Here is a 13,426-nt window from a genome sequence, read left to right on the forward strand (position 1 = left end):
TCCAGGACTGAGGAAGAGAGGGCTGAGGCTGGGGACCTGAGGTTACAGTGCCTCCATAGCTGCTCCCCAAATAGTAAGTGGCTCCGAATATGTCCAATACACAATGGCTTGTACCGTCCCCATACTGCTTCCCTGGGGTTAAGAATAGGGTTTGGAGTAGGAACTTGTGAAAGCAGAGTGTTGTACTTTCCCCAGATAGTACTACCCAAATGATAATCCACTAACACATAAACAGTACAAAATTCTCCAGGATTCAATTTAGGATTTGCACATATTGTATAATTTTACGTTATCTCAAGAAGCTGTGACTTCACAGTGGTTTAAAAATATGCTTTAGTTTACAACTGTATAACTTGCAGTATCGCTATCTTTTTTTTCTCTATCACCAATTCATGATGATGCATGCTATTGAATATAAAATGATTGAAAGTAGCTTCTGATAGACAATAAGATTAATATAATTAAATGCCATTTCTTGTGCTTCTATTAATTCTTACTCAGAAAACTACTATTTTTCTATTCAGCATTTGTAAAAATTCTTACTCAAGGCTATGGGAGTTGGTGGTTCTATGGATCAATTTTGGAGCATGGCTCCTGGCCCATTGTGATTACTGTACTTTTCCTTTACTCTCCAGGAAAGATATGGGTAGTTTTATGCATAAATTTCCTTGAAAAGAAAGCAAGTGATTCCTCTTTTAGTAGAAAGGAGAGCTGGGAAAGTGGCCTGCTTGGCAGAGCTCTAAGATTGACTCTGAACTATTAAAACATGGAAACCTCATAACATTTTACTGCCTCTGTCTTGCTGAGATGCACATTTCAGTTAAATAGTCATGGAAGCATCATGTCTACAGTCCTCACAACTGAGGCACCTGATTCTTCATCAGACCTGCTTAAACTGCTCTTTAGCCCCATGTCCCTGCAGGTTATCTTCCCACAGGCATGATAGTACTAGCATTGCTCTCAAGCTTGGTTTATCACCAGCTCATTTGGTATCTCCTCCTCTTTGAAATGTCGTATCAGTTAGAGGCCTTTCCACAAGCAGATCCATATCTTTCATTTTCACAGACAGAAAATTTCTATTAATACAAAATTGATCTGGGTCATCACTTCCCAAGAAAACTCCTAACACACCAGGCTATTGGCTAATGCTCAAATGGGCTTATTTCATCATGAAGACTATCTAAAGGTCTTTGTTTCAAAGAAAAAATAACAATTCTTGATATTGTGAGGTGTTTCAAGGAATAGAACCAAGGTTCTATTAGTCCTACCCCCCTCCCCAGCTCCACTCCAGCGCTTTGATGTAAAGGACATGCTGCTCACCTTCACAGCTGTGCTGGCAGCTTCGTAAAAGCAAACTGCAAGTGAGAAGACATATATCCAAATCACATGGTACTTCATTCAGTGTGTTCAGGTCAATGCCTTGAATTACAATCAATTACACCTGAAAGCAAACAAAAATTAGATTTTCCCATTGCTGCTTTGCTTAATGATTTAATGCAAGCATTATACAAAATGTGCACTTTCAGCTACTTAGACTTCAAGATGATGCTATGTTCTTACCTGTAAAGACTATTTCAGGCTAAAAAGTTACAAACACACAGAATGTAGCATGATCTTGGGCGGGGGGGGGGACAAGAGGAGGAAAAAAAGTGATAGATGTGAAATCTAGGTAAAACACAGAATTTCTGACCATTATCACACCCTGCTATTACAGACATAGATGCAAACCCAAGGGCATCCCCCTTCATTAAAAGTTTTCTTTCCTCCTGCTCTTACACACTCAAGAAGTTTCCCTAAAATATTCCAGCTCCCTTTTTCTTGGAATGAACTGTAGAGTCATTCCTTCATTTTAACTGGCAGCAGGTTTATCCAGTCACCGCATAAAATACCTATAGAACTATCATTCTCCTTTTTCTTAACAATATAGCCAAAATCATCCCCAAAGCTATATAAGAGCCCTCCCACTTTTGTCCTAAATCCAAGGGCAAAAGTAAGATTAACCTTAATTCTGGGGCCTCACAAAGTGGAAGACCTGTGATATGGAGTTATTTCCCTGGACCAGTTAACAAACCTCACAATAAATCAATTCAGAAAGTGAATTTATCCAAAGGTGTGACTGCCAGTAATTGATCATTCTTTAACTCTGTAGTAAGATTTGTAACCAGTCATGCAGTTAATATCTCCAGGTACGTAGGTAGGTAAGTAGGACAGGAACTGAAATATTACCAGTAAATCCCAGAACTTAAAATGATATCAGAACTTTTCCACCCCCAGTTGCTCCACATAAGAAGGCTGGGGGCAGACTAATGGCTGATCACCCCCACTTCCAGCGACAAACTACAGCGACTTTCCAAAAGACTGAAGACTGTTCACTTAGGAAAAGTCACTGCTTTATAGAAAAACACAAGCCCCTGGAGCAGAGGTTCAGTTTGCAGGCCACAAGCTAAACCTTTCATTGGTATTCAGACTGGTCAGTCATCCCACTGGGAAGACTGGTTTAATCTTAACAGGAGACCAAAGCGTGTTGTAGTCCCTGCTTTGAGGGTGGATTCATGGCCCTGATTCAGAGAGTTAGCATCTAATAACTAGATTTATTAGAGCTAATACACTATGGCAGAAGTCTAACCTAGCCTATAAAAAATATTAAGGAACATGAAAGCGGCTGAGCTGAGTCAGACCAAAAGTCCATTTAGCCCAGTATTCTGCCTCTGGCAATAGCTGGTAGCAAATGACAGGAAAATCATAGGAAAGAAGAGTAGCATATATAATACTTTAAATATGCCATCTTCAGGTCTCCTTACCCAACCTAACTCTTTGCTTTTACTAGCATTTTCTTCAGCATTTTCACATTCTGCACTGTTAGACTGCAAATAACAGTCTCATTGCTAGATCCTCAGCTAGTGAAAAGTAGATAACCTTTGGAAGTCAGTGTAATTCTGCAGATCTGTAGTCAGCATTTACCCTTGTACAGTATCTAAGAAACTGTATTTCATAACTCAGCCCACCTCCTTGCGACTGAAGCTGACCCTAAGCATCAGTGGAGCAAGCACATTTGAGAAGCTCAAATATAACACTTTGCATCTTGTGTTATTCCTGCCGCCTAATATTGTTTCGAAGATCAGATTTCTATATCCATCTTCTCCCTCTGACTTTAAGCCTGAAGGTAAACAGCACACACTTGGGAAGCCCATAACTAAGACCAACAAGCAAAGGAAGTGACCTTGTTGTGAAGGTGTGAGAAGGGTGAATGTTTATAGTAGTCCATCGTACCGCAACTCCCTTCACAGAATGACGCCAGCACAATTATCAGGGCACTGCCAAGCAGTGACACTGATGTGGTGCAGAGGACAAGAGTAATTATTTCAGGTCGCTGCACTGCGATAATACAGCCATGAAGTACGTTATGCAAAAAAGCCAATGACCCAAAGGGCTGGCAGTCTTGTGCACAGTACAGAAGTCACTTTGTAAGTTAAACTTGTGGTTTTGCAATTGGTTTAAGCCAATCGATTGCGCAAAAGAATGGCCTTGAATTTTTACCTCCTTGCTTGCAACAGCTCTAATAGTCCTGACCTTACCTGAGCATGGGCCTTCTGGCTTTGATGATTTTACTGCTGTAAACAGCGTTCTTAGTTATCAGCACTGACCTTTCCTTTAGTTCTATTGTTTCTTCTGGTGTTTACACAAATACGTTTCCCCACATATTTCCTTCATTCCAATGGGGAGCACTACTTGCTGTTCAAGCACCTCCGGGGAGGCAAAGCAGAAGAAGGGAGGCAGGCCGGGACCACCCTTTAAAAGGTAATATGGATGTATGTCGGTTGAAATGGTTTGTTAAACAGCAACTCCAGGAATCCCCCAGGGACACCACACTTGCCCTGAGGAGAGGAGAAAAGAAAGGCCTTTTCATTTGGCAGATAGGGGTACAGCAACAGGAAGATCAGGCTAAAGAATAGAGGCCATTATTCAACATCGCATCAGTTTCAGCTTCACGTTGGTTACCTGCTGTGACCACATCCCATCTAGTTTAAGCAAGTGATGTGAGTGGAGTTCTGCTCCGAGTTCAGAGTTTACTTATGAATGCAGCTTCCACTTTCGAATCTTTATTACTCCTGCTTATTATCCCATTCCCCAAACTGCAAATGCTAAAAATTTGATAATGAAAACAAGTTATACTGCACAGCATCCACAATCCCATCTCAGTGTTAGGCTTTTGAGTCCAAAGTCATTTCAATTCTTACTTTATCGTTGTAAGATGATAAAGGACTGGGGCCAAATTCTCAAAAGCTGTTCACAGGGGCTGGTGCCATAAGACTGATCAATGGATTTGAGCTCTTCAGCTGCATCACTAGCAAGTGTAGTGACTCAGCATGGTGTAGATTCAAAGCCACTTCCCCCCAGAAAATACATAGCATCCAGAATACTGCAAGAGTTGGGAGTCTCAGCTGCAGTTCCAGAGCTGTGCACCTAGCTCAGCTTATATGAGCACATTCTCAAAAAAGACAAGAACTGCCCACTGCAGGGAGACCACAACTGCACTAGGATTACCAGCATCTGCCTCCCTGGTTGGCGCAAGTAGATAGTCAATGGCATCTCACACTAAGGATAAGTGCCAGTTGTCTGCTAAACCAAAGCCACTTTCTTTCTCCAGCATCAGATCTGCTTTTCTTTTTTTCTTCCCCCCCCACCAAGCTCATCCTTTTGGTTGTATGCCAATTAGTTGCAAATATGCAAACAAGCTCATTATATTATTTGCATAAGAAATATCATGCAGAGCTGCAGCAAAAGCATCAGTGATGAGGCTTGCAACGCCTGTGAGGTAGGTAAGTGTTATAATTTCCAGGATAGCAAGACAAGCAGGCAGCAATGAGAAATGACATGTTCAAGGTCACAAAAGGTACATGCCATAGCTTCAGACTCGCCTTTCTACATCCTTTTCTTTAGGCTTAGGAAGGGGACTGTCATGCACTTTGGGTCTCTCGACCAAAGTTTGGGGCCAGGTTCTGCATGTGGAAAAATATCTATCTCTACGTGCCATTCTGCCAGCTGGCTTTGCAACTTCTCTACTGCCTGCACGTAAAAGTTTGCTGGCAATGTCGGTGCTGAGGTTTTTCACACATGCCAAGCTGATGATTGTTTCTGTGGTATAAAATGAAAGGGATGTGAACAATAAAGTACAAAATCCAAAGGCAGATATTCAAGCCACAAAACATGCAGAGCGCATTAATATGAATGTTTATTACTAACATTACTTATTAATATTAGAACTAATTATTATGCATTTGTCTTGTGGCAGTGGCAAGCAGCAGGGGACAAGGTCTCTCCATTTGGAGGAGCCAGTGTTGCAACGGGCTCATGGCCTGTTAATAACAGGAACAGGATAGGGGAAGTGCCATGCTGAAACAGCTCAGGCACAAAGGTGACGAAGCCCCTTTGATTATTTGGACATCTGCTTTTGTCAAAGAGGGCAAAGCTCTTCAGAAGAGAGAGCGTCCTCTGCATTGCTCAACAAATTCACCATCTGCATTACTCTAGCAGAGGCAATGGGAGCAGAGTGTCATATATAAACTCTTTACATAGAGGCTGTCCTGCACCAGCAGGACCCTGGGACGTATAATCAGAAGCTATTTCTTACTGCTTATTTCAACTGGCATTTTGTTTTTTGGAGGCCTTGCCAGCTGGCCTCAGTTAGAAATGCTCCAAGGTTATTCTAACTTGAACCAAACAGCATATAAACAATATTCACTCATCCTCAGATACCATTCTCTTTTTTTGTCCTTCCATAAGGACATAACAGAGCATCTGGTCGTTACTGAAAAGCAAGGATTTTTAGGGAGTGTCACTGTAGAGCAAAATACTACAACCTTTCAATAGGAGAAAAAAAGAAAAATGCTAAGAAATGAGAGAAGACAGTAAGTACTTACCGGATGAGTCATTTTAGGAGAGAGAAGATTACAGGATTGAGAACAGCACAGGAGCCATGGTCAGGCCAGAATGCAGGAAGCACTAAGGGCCTTATGCCAAGCCAGGACCAGGATGGGATCTCAGGTTCCTCTGCTAGTGAGAACTTGTTATGTCTAGAGAAAGCCCACAATGTGCTATCAAGAGTCTTGGTGCTGAAACTTATCTTAGTGGTCTGGTTTGAAGGGCCTGGTTAATTCCCCCCCAAAAAGCAGGCTGTAGTCTAGACCCTCACATCCTTCTTGTCCCATAAAAGATACGAGATACAAAGTCGCAATAAAAGTAAACAGTATCTGCATGCTATAAAACACTAATCATACATTAAACAATATCAATTCTCAATTTCTACAAAATTTCCCTTAGAACTTGACCATTTTTTGGTGAAATGTGTCAGTGACTTCGGTGGGTAATTTCTACTAGAAAAATGAATACGATTAAGCTATCAGTTTCGGAAAAGTAGCCTCAAATTGTAAATCTTATCAGAAACTGACTCCAGGAGTCTTGATCAGAGTAATGCAATAAATAGTTTTGATGATTCTACATTAAACCCTGTGATGGTCATCACTAAAATGTAATACTCCTTTAACACGGTTTAAACATGTCTGAGCTGGGAGCATCAAAGAGCTCTAGCTATAAACTGGCATTCTCTGTTCCCCCAGAACTGGCTTCCATGTGTTGCTTTCTATTCAAACATATAGAGCTGGTCGTTACACACCAATATTCCCAGTCATGTTTCATTCATGCCAAACTTACCTTATCACAGATCTCTAAACATTCTTAATAGCTGTCTTTTTTGACCTTGCAGATCTTGAATTTCTTTTTCAGATGTGCAGGGCTGGGACATCTCAGTGCTCCAGTATTCTGGTTATGCAGAGCTACTGTGCAGATATGACAGAATGAAAAGTTTCACATTAGGATTCTGTTCTTACGCATTTATTTGTTACCATGAAACACTTGCTGCTATTAGACTCCAGACGGCAATTGTACCTGATTTCAGACATCTGTATATCCATGCTACTTCCACCTTCTCCTCCAATCATCTCCCACCACTAGGCATTAATATGATGTGCCTGCTGCATAGATCAATGTGGTTGGGACCTGCAGGGCAGATGAGAGAAGTACAGATGAACAAGAAAATGAAAGGCAGGAGAAACGTGACATATGAGGGAAGAGTATGGTGACAAAGTTAAATAGGAGAAAGGGATAGCTCAAAAGGGGCAAGAGCAGAGCAGGAAACAGCATATTGACTATCATACTGCACGCTGTCTGTGGCTAAAAGCATTGCCTGTTATTTGAGGCAGATCGATCCAGAGTCCAGGACTTAACTTTTCTCTTAGAAAACTGAAAGAACATTCAAAATGAATTAATTTTTAGCAAAATAGGAGAGTCACTGTTTTGACAGTGTGGGCACTTTAGAAGGGTCATCTGACAAGGAGTAGATCTTGGAAAAGCCCTTTTTTCCTCATTATCACCCCGCAGGAATTTCTCTTGTGCTCATCCCACAACTTCTCTACCATCCTCCCACCCCTGCCTGTCTACATTAAGATTTATTTACCCCTATGCTTCACTGTAAGGCATGTTGTTCTTTTTTTCTGCTTGAACAAGCTAATCAGAAGATGCATAGATTTTGAATATGGTATTTAAATATCGCAATTTTAAATTACGGTAGAAATGACTCAGAAGAAAGAAAATCCGCTGTGTTTTCTCGGTTGCAAGAGCCACAGAAAGGTGGTGGTTTGCAGGCAACTTTTTGTGCATCTCCACCATCCCTGCTACAAAACGTCTGCACAAGCTCAGCAGGAGAGGGCGAGGCACAGACGGCAGACAAGGTCACTCCGACAACAGGGAACATGCTTTATATGCTGAGCAGCACAGGGCTGGAAGAAGGCAGACAACAAGGACTTGACGCATTTGAAGTGTCGCTCAAAGTTGAGTCAAGGGTTCTCCTTGTGGGGGTACATGACAGCTGCAATCACCTTTCTATTTCATGTCAGCATTGATTTCAACTCCAGGTTTTGCAATTCTTCCTGTAATTCTTCCTGTAATTTATTCAGTTCATAGTGATTCATTACGTTAAAATAGCGGAAAAAATCCCCTCTTATGAAGCACTAAGGCTACAGATCTACGATCCAGCCTTGCTTTACTGAAAACTATGGGAATTTTGATCCTGTCTTCAGGTAGGCCCTTGCTCACTACAAAACTCCAAAATTAAAGGTCTCAGTTCTGCCCTCATTTTCTTCTGTTTAAAACCTAACTGGCATTTTGTTTTAACAAACTTCAGATTTCTTCTTAATCAACCAGTTCCTCTGTTTGAGGCAGCCATGATGACAAATGTAAATTGAATCTCTTTGTTTTTTTCACTTGTGCCAGTGAAAAATAAAAAGTGTAAAAGCAAAGCAAAAAAAAAAAAAAAAAAGATTATCTTTTTCTTTCCTCTGGCAGGCAGGTGAATTGGTGAAGTTTCTTGTAGACATTTTAATAAGATCAGTTATGCAAATGATTTTTTCTTAATCTTTTAAACAGCATCTTTCCATAAAGGTGCTATCTCCTACAGCTCAATCTGGAGTTATGTTATAAAAAATCCTGTCCGATACTGCTAAAGATGCAAAGTGAAGCATTTCAGATTGTATATGCACTCAAATAGCTTTTCAGTTACTGGCTATATTGTATTTCTTCCAGAATGTAGGTAAGGACTGTTGCTCACTTAACGTTTGGATCATTTTTTGCTACAGGATATTTGAGGACAAATACATGTACTTAGTTGTCTCCAAAGCAGTATTCCTCCCATCAGAATAAACTTCCTCTACCTTTCAGCAGCAAAAAGCGCTTACTGAATGTGCAGTTTTGTAGGGAGAATTAAGGAATGCCTGGGATTCATCTCTGTTTTATATAAACAGTCATTTTGATGTGTGTACCAGACGATCATCCTGCTGCTGTCTTCTTCTTGGTCCCAGAGTAGCTCATGAGCCCACAGACAACTCACGCTCCATCTGCCGAATTCACCTGTTGTGAACAGATGCGTGGCATGACCAGACATGCACCAATACAACATTTCTCACTTTCAAGAGAGACTGAGAAACAACAACTCACATCCCAAAGGAGAAGCAGCAGCTAAAGATGCACAGCTCCAGCTCCCACAGCCCACTTTCTCAAAGGCCTGAGCTATTGACTTTGACTTCTGTGAAGAAGGAGGAGCAATTAGTCTAGGCCAGAGGGCTGCAAGTAACACTCACCTCCCTTTGAAAAGCTTTTTATTTTTAAAGCGTTTCTTGCAACAGGTGTTGTAATGTCAGTTAGGAAGGGGACAGCCCAGATAGGCTGGTGGAATGGAAGAGAAGGATGGGGAGATGGGAGTAAGAGAAGAGAAAAGGGAAGGAAAGGGAAGGGAAGGGAAGAGAGAAAGGGAAATTATGGGAGAAAAAAAGGGGTATTTTGATGGGGGACACTAGTGCCTTGCTACTGCGTGAGTTAGGTAGAATCACTGAGTCACAGAGTAATGTAAGAGTGGAAAGGACCTCTGGAGGTCTCTAGTCCAGCCCGCTGCTCAAAGCATGTCCATCAGATCAAACGTCTCAGTTCCTTGTCCAGTTGAGTTCTGAGGATCTCCAAGGACAGGTAACTCAAAAGCTCTCAGAGCCCCTGTTTCAGTGTTTAACTATCCTCGTGGTGAAAAAGCATTTCCTTAGTTGAAAATCTGTGTCCCCCTCCTTGGATCTGTTCCCTCTTATCCTGTCCTTGTGCACCTCTGAGAGCAGTCTGGCGCCATCCTCTCCACACTCTCCCATTAGCTGTAGACAGTAAGATCTCCCCTTTGCCTTCTCTTCTCCCAGGATGAACCACAGTTGTCTCAGCCTTCCTTGTATGTCATGGGTTCCAGTCCCCAACGATTTTGGTGACTTTCCCCTGGATTCACTCCAGCATGTCAATGTCTTTCTTGATCTAGAAAGCCCAAAACTAGACATAGTACCCCCAGTGCAGCCTCACAATTTCCAAATAGAAACAAATGCCTTCCCTCACCTAGATGGTTGCATTCTTGCTATAGGATGTGGTTGGTCTTCTCTGCTGCAAGGCACACTGCTGACTCCTGTTGGTCTGCAAAGCTGCTTTGTAGTTGGCCAGCCTCAAGCCTGCATATAAACAAGAGAGTTGAGTCAGAGGAAAACAAAGGTGAGGAGCAGTAACAAGAGAAGAGGAAGGTCACCACAACACCAATGAGGAAGTGAGCACCATTATTATGAAAGTTGACATGACTGGAGTCTGAGTAAGGCAGCAATAGGAGAGGTCTGTGAGAGTGGCAGCCAAGGTGCTGCCATGAGGATGTAAATGATGTTTCCAGGAATATCCTGGGAACCAAGTATTCCTCTTTCAGTCATTTTTATTAGGGATCTAAGTACCCAGCTCCCTTAGACATCTTTAAGAATTCCAGCTTAGGTCTTCAAGAGTGCTTGTTGTGGTGACAAGACCAGAGCATGTCCCAGTGTTTCTTCGAAGTTCCTTCTGCCTGACATTAAGGCAAGTCATGACGAGCCTGCTTTTGCCCACAGCAACATTGTCTGGGTAACAGCTACATGCTAAACGAGGATTGGATTCTGCTCTGCAGTTAACCAGGTGCACTATGGATCAGCCCTTCCCTCCTCTCTTACAGGAACAGCAGGTCCTGTGCTATGAACCCTCCCCCTCACCAGACGCCGCTACAAGGTCTGCACATCATGCTTTGATGAGGGCCATATTGTGCCATGCATGACCAATGGCACAGAAAACTAGAGGTCCTTGAAGCACTCTCAACGTCATCCAAGCCACCTTGGGCTTGATCTGCTAAAGACATTCTTCTCAAAGTTTTGTCACTGAGATCTGTGGGTTCATTTTCCTTCTGCACATGTTAAACAGAGATTTAAATATTTAGGACTGAATTTTTCTGGAACATTAAAGTAAAGCATCTTCAATGACCTGAAATAGAACCATCATTCAGCACACTTGAAAAATCCAACCCAGAGTTTATTCTGCAAAATGACTGAAATTATCCTTTGAACCATCTTGTCAGAGGTGCCATGTATCTTATAACATTTCAGTAATACATATATTTCCAGTCAAAGAAAGAATGAAAATATTAATCCAGAGCTAGAAAATCCTAAGGGGGCTTAGAAAGTCACCTCTTATAAAAGGAACAGTGGACTAGTTGTATAGAAAAGGTCAATCTTCTTTGAAAACATCAGGTTAGGGTTTTGTTTTGTTTTTTTTTTTTTTTTGAGCTTTATATACAAAAATTTTTTAGACTTTTCATATTCCTGGATAGCTGTTCAAGAACTGAGCCTTAAATTCTGTCAGAGTACCTTAATATTGAAGGCCAAAATTAAAAGATTTTCTATAAAACTACCCATAAGAGAAATTGTTCAATTAAGTATGTTTTTCTACTAGCAATGTCTTAGTTTAAATAGAAAATAAGTCCTGAATTAACAATTGGCAAAAGGTGGCAAACTTTAGGAATTATATTCATTTGCTACAGCAGTTGTATAAACCTGTTTACATATTAGGAAGGAATGTATAGTGATACACTGGGCTGTTTCAGAAAATGGATGTTTATGACATAACAAATAGAGAAGAGGATGAAGTGCTGGAACCCACCTCTGTAGCTGGAAAATTTTCCATTTCATTTCAAGTTTTGTGTGGAAAAGACTGCATTTTGAAGCTGTTTCAAGTTCCAATCATTTACAATGGAGTATATTGTTCACAAGAAGATAGTAGAGGAGGAAAGGAATATGATTTCTCCATTTTACTAAAGGAATAATTTTAACAATATCTTTGCTGATGATGCCTAAGTGATGGCAAGATCCCAGGGCTCATCAAAATCCTAGGCCATAGGTCCAAGATATCTCCACTTATCTCTGCTATGGGTTCCCAGGAGAAAGAAAGCTACACTAGACAATCAAAAAACATTTTTTCATGAGCCAACAGAAGCCTTTTTTCAAAGGAGGAAGAGTTAAAAAAAAAAAAAAGGGAACCTGCAGGGAACCTCTGTTAAAGCATCTTTATTTCTCCAAATTTGTCTTTCTTTCCAGCTACAGCAATACTTAACCTTTCCTGACAAACTGTGACTCAGTTAGCAAAGAGCTTTCCAAAGCCCCGACAAGTACATACAGCTCCATCCCTAGTGCCTTGCCCTCGAACATGTCACATCCTGCCCTTGGCAGGCTGAGTTGATAGTGAAGAGCAGCAGGAGTTCACACTGCTCTCTCCTGAATTCTGCTGCATTGGCTGATATTTGTCCCCTTGCAGGTAGGGAGCCTGCTGCTCTACCAAGCTGCTCTCTCCATTTTGCATCCTAGATCCTGCTCTACAGCATCTCTAATACTACAACAGGAAAGCCTTCCCAATTTCTGTTCACTTAGTTTATGAAAGCAAGGCATTTCTGGGGAAAGACTGCATTCTTGCTTTCTTTCCTGCCTTTCATATAACCCATTCTATGCTTCTTTTATTAAAGAGCTCTTTTTTATTCAGTAGAATTGTGACTTTTTTTCTGTTCTTCCAATTATAAAAACCCTACATTTGATTTAAAGTTGATAAGTAAACTACAATATAGCAAAGGTCTTCACTGTGTGAAGGCACTAAGCATGAGGCATGCTGTTTTGGGCCTTAAAAATTTGTGCCTTACTTGTGTCCAACACTGAGAAACATATAAGGAGGTGGAGAAGTTGTTAAGTAGCAAATTCAACCTTCGGTACTAACAGAACAGGATTGTGCTTTCCCTCATGCACCAGATTGCCTATAGCACATCCAGGCCTGGCTTCTCTGCTGTCTTCAACCATAAGAGGAACATGAACATACCAGATGCCCAAGAAGAGTGAACTGGTCACTGGTGCTGCTATGAAAGTGTATGGTATCCTTTGGTTGTTAGAAATTCTGGATCATGAATGTTCATGTATGTTAATGTTCCCTTTCAAGGTCAAGATACTTCTCACTGTTTTTACTATCCATGAGAACAGGTCCAGGTTACACTGGTCTGGTTTTCTCTCTTGTCATCAGTGTCTTGTCAAACTAAGTATAATTTAACCATAAAACAAAAACTAGTTGGATCTCTCCTGTCTGGCAGCAGCCAGGAGACAAGTACAGGGAATAATATTCAGAGGAGTAATTTGGATCCTATCCAACTGGCATTTCCAGCCACCTAAAAGAGCTGGTCAGCCTTGTACAAGTCTACAGCTTTGGCAGGGGGGAAGAGAAGACCTTAATACTCTTCCTCTGAGCTGTATAAAAGAAGTAACCTATAATATTACTACAGGACTGATGATATGATTCTGTGTTGCCCTTCTACTTTTACCTTGTCTGTTTATTCCTCCCCTGATTCACTGGGCAACAGAAATACTGTGTAGAACTAAAGCATGCGGGTCCAAGGTAAATGCAGGTCTTCACACTTGGCAGGGATGATCAAGGGCCAGTCTGTGGGAAAGCCCAAGCTGACTTGCAAGCCAGT

At 41.4% G+C, this 13,426-nt stretch overlaps 1 protein-coding gene across 1 annotated transcript in view; it reads left to right on the forward strand.

Annotated features, from left to right (window-relative positions):
* GSG1L (GSG1 like) overlaps window positions 1–13,426 on the forward strand; it is a 74,853-nt gene that overhangs the window by 59,147 nt on the left and 2,280 nt on the right. The window lies entirely within an intron of this gene.

Source organism: Rhea pennata, chromosome 15 (assembly GCF_028389875.1).
Source record: "Rhea pennata isolate bPtePen1 chromosome 15, bPtePen1.pri, whole genome shotgun sequence".
Lineage (NCBI taxonomy): Eukaryota > Metazoa > Chordata > Aves > Rheiformes > Rheidae > Rhea > Rhea pennata.